The following is a 12,807-nucleotide window of genomic DNA, read 5'->3' as shown; positions in this document are numbered from 1 at the left end:
TGAGAATCAGATCCAAAATATATTTTCCCAACCTTTTGAATGTGTTTTTGCAAAGACAGTTATTCCATTTAAACTTCAGTTTAAGGCTGGGTGCAGTGGCTCACGCCTGTAATCCTAGCACTTTGGGAAGCTTATCACTGTAATCCTAGCACTTTGGGAGGAGGGCAGATCACCTGAGGTCAGGAGTTCGAGACCAGCCTGGTCAACATAGCTAACCCCATCTCTACTTAAAAAAAAAAAAAAAAAAAAATAGCCAGGCGTGGTGGTGCATGCTTGTAATCCTAGCTACTAGAGAGGCTGAGGTGGGAGGACTGCTTGAACTCAGGAGGCTGAGATTGCAGTGAGCCAAGATCATGCCACTGCACACTGCAGCCTGGGTGACAGAGCAAGACTCCATCTCAAAAACAAACAAATGAAACCTTCAGTTTACACATCATTTTGAACAGGTTTAGTTTCACTCGTCAAACTTTCAGCACCTTGGACACTTCTTTTTGAGCATTTATTTGGCACACACAACTGCCTGGCCCAATAAATCTGCCATTCCAATTACACTCTGTATTTATTTTTAATACGATGAGTGAATACTGTTACCTACTTGGTCCTCAAGTTCCCTGAAATCTGCTTTTCCTTCTTTTAGGGAGAATATTGATGTTGGGAATAGAATATATAGCATTTTAGCCAGGTGTCATGGCTCAAATCTTTAATCCCAGCCCTTTGGGAGGCTGAGGCAGGAGGGTTTTTTGAGACCAGGAGCTCAAGAATGACTCGGGTAACATGGTGAGACCTCATTTCTATAATTTTTTTTAAAAAAAATAACTAGGCATATTAGTGCACACCTGTAGTCCCAGCTACTTGGGCGGCTAAGATGAAAGGATTGCATGAGTCTGGGAGTTTGAGGCTGCAGTGAGCAGTGACTACCAATGCACAGGTAAGATAACATTAGTAGTTCTAATGTTTTATTAGAATGATATAACATTCATCGTATCATATATGCAGAATGATATAACTGCAATGATAGGTTATACCAGAGTTTCTCAACATCAGCACTGCTAACATTTTGATACAGACAATTCTTGGCTTTGGGGACTGTCCTGTGAATTGCAAGATATTGAGTGGCATGCCTTGACTTTACCTGCTAGATGCCAGTAGCATCCTCCTCCCAGTTGTAGCAACCAAACATGTCTCCAGACATTATCACATGTTCTCTGGGTCAGAAAGTGGGCAATTTTTCCTCCAAGTGAGAGGGACTGGTTTATGTTTATTGCACATGTAACATGAGCAAAACACTGAGTGAAGCTCCTAACATACCTTACTTCATTGAATTACCTCGGCAGTCCTATGTGAGTAGGGACTACAAGCACTTTTTCACCAAAGAAAGGATGCTTAGAGAACTGAAAGGCTTATTCTCAGTCACAAAGCCAATGAGTGTCAGAGCATTACACTACAAATTCGTACATGAAATCCCTAACCCTCAGTGTGAAAACATTTGGAGACAGGACTTTTGAGAAGATAACATCATAAAAGTAAGATCTTCATAATGGGATAAGTGTCCTTATAACGAGAGGAAGAGAGGGATTACCTCCTCTTTCTCTTTCTCTCTCCCCCCACCTGTGCACACCGAGGAAAGCCACCGAAGATACACTGAGAAGGTGGCCATATGCCAGCCACAAAGATTCTTCACCAGGACCTGACCTTCTTGGCACCATGATCTTGAACTTTCAGCCTCCACAACTATGGGAAAATAAGCATCTCTTGTTCAAGTCACCCAGTCTATGGCATTTTGTTATGGCAGCCTGAACACACTAAGATATCAGTTCGTTAAAATGGGTCAAAACTTGAAAGGAAACATTATTTCTCCTCCAACCCAGTGTGCACAACTTTCCAACAATTACAAAGCAAGTCACTCTGGCCTTCTTTTGCTGACAAAGTCAGCTTAAAATTAATTGTCCCATAATAAACAAAAGTCTATTGGATCTCATTTACTTTTTCTAGAGTACAATTCCTTTTCATTGTTTTGTTAACAGTATTTAAAAATCACACTGTACAAGAGAGAAAGGAAACCAGAGATAAGGTATTCCAATATCCTTGTGTTTTTCTCATTATCTTTTCCAGGGAGTTGTTAACATGGCTTGGGAAATGAGACATGTGACTTGCCATGTCATGAGTGATTGAAGGCTCCTTGCCTGTAACACACTCATGTAGCCTCAGAAACCTGAAGGATGAGTACTTTCATAGACGCAAGATGATGGAACTGAAGAGACCTAAGATTCAGTCCCAGGTCTGTCACTAGTAGTTATGAGATCTCACCTGCCAGACATTCAGTCTGTCAGCTTCAGATCCTGTATCTTTAAAAGTGGGGAAATTTCTTTCATCTTGCAGAGTTATGGAAGAGTTAAGAAAGTGGAACAAAAACACCCACAAAAGCTCCCACCATTCAGTGATGGTCAATAAATGATAGTGATCATAGTCTCATCCTACGATTATTCTAGATCTTTGCTGGATGGATTCTGAAGCTGTTTCTCATTGGTGACTCCATACGTCTGACCTGAAGTCCACTTACTATTTTGGAGGTCTGGGTAATCCAGTCTGACCTACAGTGGCTGGCCTTGACCTCACTGATCAGAACACCACATCATGATTTACTTAGCCAATGTCAGAGGACAAATGAAGGGCGTATCTCCAGAGAGAAATCTGCAGAAGATGGGGTGGAAGAGCATGCAATACCAGTTAAGCTAACGTCATCCAAAGGCATCCCACTCCTTCCCATTTCCCATGACTGATATCACTAACCAAAAACAACTTGGAAGACCCAAACTGTTTTAACAAGACATAGCCACAAACAGCCTGCCAGGTTTCCATCCCCATCTGCCACACTTGCACTCTTTAAGACCTTGGCAAATTACTTAAGCTTTCTGAGCTTCAGTTTCTGCTTCTGCAAAGTGAAAATGATGATAGCATCTTGACCTCAGAATCATTAAAAGAATTATATAAGTTAATGTTGCAAAAGCCCTTAGAACCAGCCCTGGAATGGTATGAGGACTCCACGAATGACTGTTAATTATTGAAATCAAATAAATCCAAATCTTTCTGCAGTTTTTGACTTTTCAACTACGTAAGACACAGGCTGAACGCCTCTCTTCTTTCAATAACCCTTTCCCAGCCAGGAAAATAAAAGAACTTGCTTTCAATTAAAAGGCAAGGCCACAAATTGGCTTGAAATAAAAACAAACAACAAACAAAATATAACAGAAAAAAACAGCTTAAGTAGTTAATTTATCCTCTTGCCCAAGGCCCTGCTATGACTCACTTTGGTGGGAGTCCTTTATCAGCACACTATCTTCTGCTCAAGAAAACAGATGTGGGCTGGGCACAGTGGCTCATGCCTATAATCCCAGCACTTTGGGAGGTGGAGGTGGAGGCAGAGACAAGCAGATCACTTGAGGCCAGGAGTTTGAGACCAGCCTGGCCAATATGAGGAAATCCTGTCTCTACTAAAAATACAAAAATCAGCCGGGCAGTGGTGGCATGCGAATGTAATCTCAGCTACTTGGGAGGCTGAGGCAGGAGAATCGCTTGAACCCAGGAGGCGGAGGTTTTAGTCAGCCAAGATCACTTCACTGCACTCTAGCCTTGGTGAGAGAGACTGACTCTGTCTCTAAAAAAAAAAAAAAAAAAAAAAAAAGAGGGGAGATGTGATCAGTGTCTCTCCCTCCTTTTCCAAACCACATCTCCTTCACTGGCCACCACCAGACATCTAGCCCCATGGATGTTCACTGACTCTGTCAACTCTAAGAGGTCTCATTGACCACTGCATATAATAATCACCAAGGTCTCACCAGTGTGTGTCCTAGGGTAAGGGTCTGCACAGAAACTCTAACCATACTGGGTTTGATGCTCACAATGAAAGTTCTTTCTCTTGTGTTATCTAAATGTTCATGAAAAGCAGTTTTCTTTTGGTCCTGGAGAATTTGCCATTTAGCCCTAGGTTGTCTGTAGATTTGAACTTCAGGACTTAATAATGACACGTATGTATAAGGGATCTCATAGTATTCACAGCTGATTAAGTCTCACCCCTCCTGGAATGATCACGTGCTTTGCAGCAAAGAATAGAGTTGATGCCCTCAGGCAAACCGTTAGAGAAGTTAACTAAATTTGAATTCTCTCAGGGCCTCTTGAGTGCATTTTTTTTTTTCTTAAGAGTTCTCTGAGCTTCTATCAAGTCTAATTGATTTTTAGCACAGGAAGCCTTACCTCCCAATATAGCTTTGGACCCTTTTTCCTTGCAGCCAATGGCAAAAGATCCATTTATAAATTGTTAAACATGTTCACAGCTAAATGGCACCAAAATAGCCCAGGAATATTTTAATATTCATAGTTTGCTTTGATTAAAATACAAACTTTTCACGTTAGCTCTAGGATTATTTTTCATAAGGCAGGCAGGTTACAGAGCTGAGTGCCACTTAATTTAGTGTTTAATCAAGAGAACTACTGTGGTATCAGGCTGATTAGGTTGGCTCAACTGCTGCCTGCTCAATTTTTCCCCATAATTGTGGGATAATCTTTATGGTGACAAGTGCCCAGACGGTAGAATTCCAATATGCTATACATCAGCTTCTCCATTATTGGATTAGCTGGATGTGGCATCGTTACTGCTGCACTTTCATTCCTATCATTGATCGCATCGTCCCTTCTATTTCACAATTAATGCAAGTCTGCTGGATTGATCAATCCTCTCCTGTGCTTGGGCCGCATTCAATATATTCTTATGGCCATGTGTTAGTGATCTGCAGGGTTTCTTGCAAGGCCTGTGGATTTGTCACTGTGGCGAGAGATTTGTTTCATTTTAAGGTGCTTCTGATCGTATGAGACTGCTTGATGCAGGGTCTTCAAATTATACATGTACAAAGAAAGAGAAAGAAGGAAGAGACAGAGAGCGAGAGAGAATGAGAGAAAGAAGAGAAGAGGAAAAAAAAGAGGGACAGAGAGAAAGAGGGAAAGGAAGACAGAAAGAAGAGGGAGAGGAAGGAAGGAAGGAAGGAAGGAAGGAAGGAAGGAAGGAAGGAAGGAAGGAAGGGAGGAAGGGAAGAAGGGAGGGAGGGAGGGAGTGAGTTAGGGAAGGAGGGAAGGAGGGAGGGAAGGAGGGAGGAAGGGAGGGAGGGAGGAAGGGAGGGAGGGAAGGAGGGAGGGAGGGAGGAGGCAGGAGGGAGGGAGGAGGCAGGAGGGAGGGAGGAGGCAGGAGGGAGGGAGGAGGCAGGGGGTAGACAGGGAATTTCATTTTCACAGCTATCAACCTTAAATCTCTTGAATTATTACTCTTGTTCACTGAATTTTACTTTTTTAAATTTTTATTTAATTTTTATTTTTTGAGACAAAGTCTTGCTCTGTCACCCAGGCTGGAGTACAGTGGCATGATCTCGGCTCACTGCAACCTTGGCCTCCTGGGTTCAAGCGATTCTGCTGCCTCAGCCTCCTGAGTGTCTGGGATTACAGATGTGCCCCTATACCTGGCTAATTTTTGTATTTTTAGTAGAGACAGGGTTTCACCACATTGGCCAGGCTGGTCTCAAACTCCTGGCTTCAGGTGACCCACCTGCCTCAGCCTCCCAAAGTGCTGGGATTACCACCAGTATGAGCCACTGCACCTGGTCTGAATTTTACTTTCTAATACTTCAAGCTATTCATTCAAGACTCACTAAAGCCAATTCACCAAAAATATCATCCTGTTACATTTTCTGTGGTAACAACTATTCTCATTATGCAGTGGATACATATTTTTTTCAATGAGAACTTCTACATGAAACAAGAAAGGGCAAGAGGTGTAGGTGTGGTTGAAAACTGGATCCAAGTTTGCTCTCAACTGAATGTAGATAATGCTAAGTTGGGTGAGAGACACGATACCCAGTGTTATATTGGGGTTTTTTTTGTTTGTTTGTTTGTTTGCTACCATTTCTGAAATGTGTTGCCATTTCATGTGTTTCTCAGGGCACCTGTTGTATTAGGAGGCCTGGCTAGCAAGTTTGAGAAGATTGCATGGAGGTTCTCACACGCCCATGTTGATACTTCCTAATGCTGAGGTGTCCACTAGGTCGGCCAAAGAAACGCACAGGAGTGTGCAGGCTTCAGTGGCAGCAGCCTTACCCTATCCTCACAGTTTCTAAGGAGTTCCCTGCATGTAGGGAAGTGAGATGATTTTCTTGGGAGTTTATCCTGTATAGTCAAGAAGTTAGCACAAAAGTATATGCAAAATCATGTTAAAGAGAAGAGCTTCCAAACGACAAAGAGTAGAAACATACAGTTACATTGAAAGAATGATTAAAACAGCCAAAGATGGCTGGAGGATGGGAGGGTGTTTAACTATGTGAAGCAGGCAAATGTATGCCCTGCTTCCCCAAGATACCCATGTCCTAATCCCCAGAACCTGTCAATGCGATGCGTGACATAACAAATAGGATTTTGTAGATGTTGCCAAAGGTATGCACCTAAAAATAGGGAGATGATTCTGGATTATTGGGGAGAAACCCATCTAATCACAAAAGCCCTTAAAAACACAAGACTTTCTCCAGGTGCAATGAGGGAGACATGGGAGAAGAAGTCTATGAGATTTCAAGAATGAGAAGCATTTGTACCACTGCTGACTGTCAGTTGGAAGAGTCCACACATCATGAAAGGAAGTAAAAGGCTCCCAGGAGCTAAGAGAAGCCCCTCTGCTAGCAGTCAGTAAGGAAGTGGAGACCCCAACTTTACAGCTGCAAGGAAACAGATTTTCCTGACAACCTGAAGGAGTCTGGAAATGGGCTCTTTCCAGAGCCTCCTGATCAGTCCATACAGCCAACCGTTGACATCAGCCTTGAGAAAAACTCACAGTGTAGAACCAGTTGAGTCAACTAGACTTCTCACCTATAGAACCGTGAGATCACACGTATTTGTTACTTCAAGCTGCCAAACGTGTAGTAGTTCTGGCAGTGGTAGAAAACTAAGACTATGAAAACATGGAAAAGACAAGACAGTGGGTCCACACGGGGAGGTGATCGCAAATGCAGAACAAAGTCTCAGACATAATATGCCAGGGTTCAAAGTGTGGTTCCACTGCGTGGGAGCTGAGTGTCCTTGGGCAGGTGACTTAATTTTGCTAAGCATCCTCTTCTACATAGGCTTTCTCTTTTCTTAATGAAATTAATGGCCAGGCATGGTGGCTCATGCCTGTAATCACAGCACTTTGGAAGGCTGAGGAAGGAGGATCACTGGAGTCCAAGAGTTCAAGACCAGCATGAGCATCAGAGGGAGACCTCTTCTCTACAAAACCTGAAACCTAGCCAGGTATGGGGGTTCCCAACTCTTGTCCTACCTACTCAGGAGGCTGAGGCCGGAGGACTGCTTGAGTCCAGGAGTTCGAGGCTACAGTGAGCTGTGATCATATCACTGCATTCCAGCCTGACCAACAGAGACCCTGTCTCTAAATAAATAAATAAAAAAAAAAAAAACAAACCTTGTTTGGCAGGGCTTAGGGGCTCATGCCTGTAATGCCAGCACTTTGGGAGGCCAAGGCGGGTGGATCACAAGGTCAAGAAATTGAGAGCATCCTGGCCAACATAGTGAAATCCTGTCTCTACTAAAAATACAAAAATTAGCTGGGCGTGGTGGTGTGTACCTGTAATCCCAGGTACTCGGGAGGCTGAGACACGAGAATTGCTTGGACCTGGGAGGCAGAGGTTGCAGTGAGCCAAGATCGTGCCACTGCACTCCAGCCTGGAAACAAAAAGAGTGAGAATCCATCTCAAAAATAAATAAATAAATAAAAATTCATGACATTACCCATGCCCTCTAGCCAAACATGTTTAAAGGCACACCTGTATTTGAACAAAGTAGGGTTTACTACCTGCTGCAAAGGAGCACGTATACCATGAGGAACCACGGACTATCTCAGTAAGATGTTGTCAGGGACAACTTCTTAGAGGATTTGCCTTTCTGTTACATGATCCTGAGTAGGGCTCAAAGAATTGGGGCTTTTCTCTGGATTGGATGCTGTCAGAAAGCAGAGCAATTATATTACTGGGTGTCTTCATAGTTCTTACCCAGAAGAAGGGAAGAATTCAGGGAAGCGAAAGCTGTAGCTGGTGAAGCAGCAGCAGTCACTCAGATACAATCACTCACATAAGCCAGCAGAGGAAGATGACTGGCCATCTTGCGATTTAGACAAGACCCATGTTTTGGACTGAGTTCAGCCATGACCACCTAGTGGTTTTGTCTGTCCTGACCCACCGCAGTCCTGAGATGGCCTTGTCCGATGCTGACGTTCTATGAAATTGTTTGTGTTCAACAGGCAACACCAAAGTCTATCTGTGAGTGTCAGGCCAGCTCCTACCAACACCAAGCCGTCACCAATAGGATCTTTCAGGAGCTGCTTTTCTATTTCTCAAGATAAAAAACATAAAACACGTATCATTAGTACCAATTTTCTCATTCACTTGCCATTCCTGAGTTCCTTCTCCCCATTCATGTCAATTATCTTTCTAGACATAACCCAGAAACTTTTCTCTTTTTGTCCTTCCACAAGAAATATTGACAGTATTGGGATGTTTCCTTGCCATCCCTCTATTCTATAGGTCAACTTAGTCTTTCTCCCTCAAAGCAAGCAAGAACACAGTCTCATGAAAAGGGAAGAAGATGACTGGAATGGAAGCAAGGAATCTTTAGATTCTCTTGAAAGGTAAAGGGAAGGCTATTAGCACTCATGTTTTCATGCTGTATGTGCCACACACAACAAAGGTGAGGGTACTTGTTTGTTTATTTTGTTTTGTTTTGTTATTCGAGATGGAATCTCACTCTCACCAGGCTGGAGTGCAAAGACAGGGTCTCAACTCACTGCAACCTCTGCCTCCTGGGTTCAAGAAACACTCCTGCCTCAGCCTCCCAAGTAGCTGGGATCACAGGCACCCACCATCAATCTCCGCTAATTTTTGTATTTTTAGTAGAAATAGGGTTTCACCATGTTAGCCAAGCTGGTCTCGAACTCCTGACCTCAAGTGATCCACCCGCTTTACAAAGTCCTGGAATTACAGGCATGAGTCACTGCACCCGGCCTCTTTGTTCAAGGATTCGACCTGTTCTGTCCCAGCAGGTTCCAACAGCCGATCCAGACACTTACAGAGACACGTGGATTAGGTTCTCTTAATCTGGTGCAGCCAATCCTTGGTGTCTCACAGTCACTTCTCCTTTCTTGAATACCAGCTCACCATACATCTTCCTGGTTATAATGTGCCTTTTGTATATTTTTCCTATATAGAAAAAATGCCCAGACAGTGGCATACAAGTGTTGAGCCCTTCAAGAAAACTGTTCTAAATGAAAGCCATTAAATAGAGATTCATTATACTAATAAACCTTAGATACATAGCAGGATGTGTCCATGGCAAAAAGATGATCTCTCTCTTGGAGTGCCTGCATACCAAGTCACTGGTCCTCCAAACCTGGGCTGGGCTCCAAACCTCCAAATCCAGGCTATGGTGACTCCACCAGAGCTAAACATTGACCAGTTGGGGTCTGTGAGAGTAAATAAAACAGGTGGATCAAGAATATGATGCCATGGTGTCTCCTTAGCTTTTACCCTGATGTTGAGGTGCTTAATAACACACAAATATAACCTTAGGTATCTGAAGTGAGTTAATTTAATCTAATTGATATATAATGCATAAGATTGTTCTTATACATTATATATTCTATGCATAAGATTCAAAAGATAATGCATAAGATTCTTCTTCTTATGCATTATACATTCTTCTATGCATTATTCTTCTATGCATAAGATCCAAAATGATGCTCTATTAAGTACAAAACAAAACTGATTTCTAGCATTCGCACTGGCAACACATATACTAAAACCAGAATGATACAGAGAAGGTGGTATGGCACCTGTGCAAAGATGGCACGCAAATCGTGAAGCGTTACATTTATTAAAAAAAAAAAAAAATCCTCATTTCTACACTGGGGAAATGGGGTATTTTTTAAAGGGAAGCAGATAAATTTATTGACAGTTCTTCTAATGACCATTTCATTAACCCACTGAAAGCCAATTTACCAAATAACCAACACTCTGAAAACCATTAGTGAGTCTTTGCAATTTATAAGTAGAACCTGGACAAGGAATTGTCCTTTAGTCTCATCCCAGGAAGTTCCATTAATACAATTAGACTTGATGTGCATATCATGTTTTTTTCTAATACATACTAACTGAATTACATTCTTTGTATTTAATAATTACAGCACCAAGTAAACTTTCCTATGTTCCTTTGATGCTACACGTATCAACCTTTGAGTTTACAGCTAACAAAACTTTCCTGGAAGAGCTTAGTTTTTCTCCAGAGGTATTTTAATACCTGGTTTCAACCCCTGGTTTTATTTTATTTTTAAAGTCTGTAAATATGCATGGATTTATGCATATTTAACAGGATTTCACAGGGCTTCAGAAACTCCTTTTTTTTTTTTTTTTTTTTTGAGATGGAGTCTCACTCTGTCACCAGGCTGGAGTGCAGTGGCACGATCGCTGCTCACTGCAAACTCCGTCTCCCAGGTCCAAGTGATTCTCCTGCCTCAGTCTCCCGAGTAACTGAGACTACAAGTGCTCACCATCACACCCAGCTAATTTTTGTACTTTTAGTAGAGACAGGGTTTCACCATGTTGGCTGGATGGTCTTGATCTCTTGACCTTGCGATCCGCCTGCCTCAGCCTCCCAAAGTGCTGGGATTACAGGCATGCACCACCATGCCCAGATAATTTTTATATTTTTCACAGAGATAGGGTTTCACCATGTTGGCCTGGCTGGTCTCGAACTTCTGACCTCATGATCCGCCTGCCTCAGCTTCCCAAAGTGCTGTGATTACAGGCACGAGCCACCACACCCAACGAAAATAGCTTAAAAGATCTTTTTAAATCTCTTTCTTGCTGGATAAATAGAAAACCTTCATATTAGGGCAATTTCATGTGTAAACCCACATGCTCACACACATACACACAGACAAAATAACTTTAGAGGATAAAAGAAAATGCATTGGCTCACATACTTGCAAAGTTCCAAAGGAGGTAGATTAACTTCATGCACCACTGTATCCAGGGCCTACAAGTGACAGCATCAAGAGTTTCCCCTTTCCTAATTTCTTAGATTGCGTGTCGGTACGTTGACAGGTGGATGGCCACCATAACCCTAGACTCACCTAACAAGCTCAACAACCCCATGAGGAAAAAATAATTTCTCCATAGAGTCTAACAGCAAAGTCCCCTAGGAATCTCTCGGTGGTCCACCTGATCACATACCCATCCCTCAATCAACCTGCCCAGGGATACTGTTACTCTAAACACCAAGAGTTCACTCATGTGCTCAATCCTGTGCACAATAAGAGATTCCAGAAGAACAAAATAGAACTGATCTTCTATTCTGGGGACTCCCGCTTACTACGGGGACTGCCCACTTACTAAGCAAAGCTGAGACAGGTGCTGAATAGAGTTAAAATGATAATAATAGAGATGTTCACAAAATCTCTCAAACTGAGCTGCCACCTGATTCTGAAAAGCTTCTATAAAGAAATAATAGAGGCCGACGTGTTGACTCATGTCTGTAATCCCAGCACTTTGGGAGGCCAAAGTGGGCAGATCACTTGAGGTCAGGAGTTAGAGACCAGCCTGGCCAACATGGTGAAACCCTATCTCTACTAAAAATACAAAAATTAGTCGGGTGTGATGGCACATGCCTGTAATCCCAGCTAGTTGGGAGGCTGATGTAGGGGCGTCACTTGAACCTGGGAGGCGGAGGTTGCAGTAAACTGAGATCATCCCACTGTATTCCAAGCCTGGGTGACAAAGTGAGACTCCATCTCAAAACAAAAAACAAACAAACAAAAAATATATATATACACACACACACATATACACATACATACACACATACACACACACACACACACACACACACACACAGAGTCAGGGCCAGGGTAGTAAATACATGAGTTGACCAGGAATACCTTGTCACCTCACAAAGCAAGGAAGATCTCCATCTGGACAAGGAGACAACAGAAAGACATTCCCACTGGCCAAGGATTGAGCTTCAGAATGGACATTTAGAATGATCATTACTCTCCTTTGAAATATGCAAGCAAACTCACTCAAGCTAATTTGAAAACTGGAAAAAAATGAAAGAAGATACGTATGCCCTATTTTTCTCATATGAACTCTATCTCAGGGTAAGCAAAGAATCATTTAAAGATTTTTCTCTGTAGACGTATTCTACCTAATAAATGAAAAAGGAGTGATGGTAATGGTTGCTAGTGATTGGTAAAAATCTCCAAAAAGGACATCAAGAAAGAAAGGCATTATGTGGTTCCTAATGGAAGTACACAAGAAAATTTATTATGTGTTTTTGCCAAAAACAAAATTGAACAAAAATCTCATCAAACTTCTGAATTTAACCACCAGTCAACAGAAAATATAAAGAAGAGAGATGCAATTAGCAAATCCAGACTGTGTAGAGACTCTTCCACAAAAATGACCTGGTGACCTCAACAAATAGATTGCAAACACTGAGTTGGAGGAGGCACCAGTATAATAAAAGAAACTTCAGGGATGTATCAACTAACTTTAATTTGAGACATATCAATCACGTTCCAATTTCTGATAAATAAGAAAACTTAAAAAAATGTTTAAGACGATCAGGTAGACTTGAACAACGATAGAATGCTTGCTTACATTAAGAGATTATTGCTAATTTCAAGCCATAAATGATGCTAATGACAGTATTTTTTTCCTTAAGAATTCTCATATT

The 12,807-nt window shown here is 42.1% G+C and overlaps 1 protein-coding gene and 1 non-coding gene across 32 annotated transcripts in view; one reads left to right on the top strand and one right to left on the bottom strand.

Moving 5' to 3' along the window:
• RBFOX1 (RNA binding fox-1 homolog 1) overlaps window positions 1–12,807 on the bottom strand; it is a 2,485,711-nt gene that overhangs the window by 699,380 nt on the left and 1,773,524 nt on the right. The gene's annotated exons all lie outside the window — the stretch shown is intronic.
• Window positions 9,847–9,951, top strand: LOC114674487 (U6 spliceosomal RNA). Its single transcript, XR_003725644.2, has one exon. It is a non-coding gene; the product is annotated as a U6 spliceosomal RNA (small nuclear RNA).

Source organism: Macaca mulatta, chromosome 20 (genome assembly GCF_049350105.2).
Source record: "Macaca mulatta isolate MMU2019108-1 chromosome 20, T2T-MMU8v2.0, whole genome shotgun sequence".
In the NCBI taxonomy this organism is placed as follows: Eukaryota; Metazoa; Chordata; class Mammalia; order Primates; family Cercopithecidae; genus Macaca; species Macaca mulatta.
This window is presented reverse-complemented; position numbering and strand designations above follow the sequence as displayed.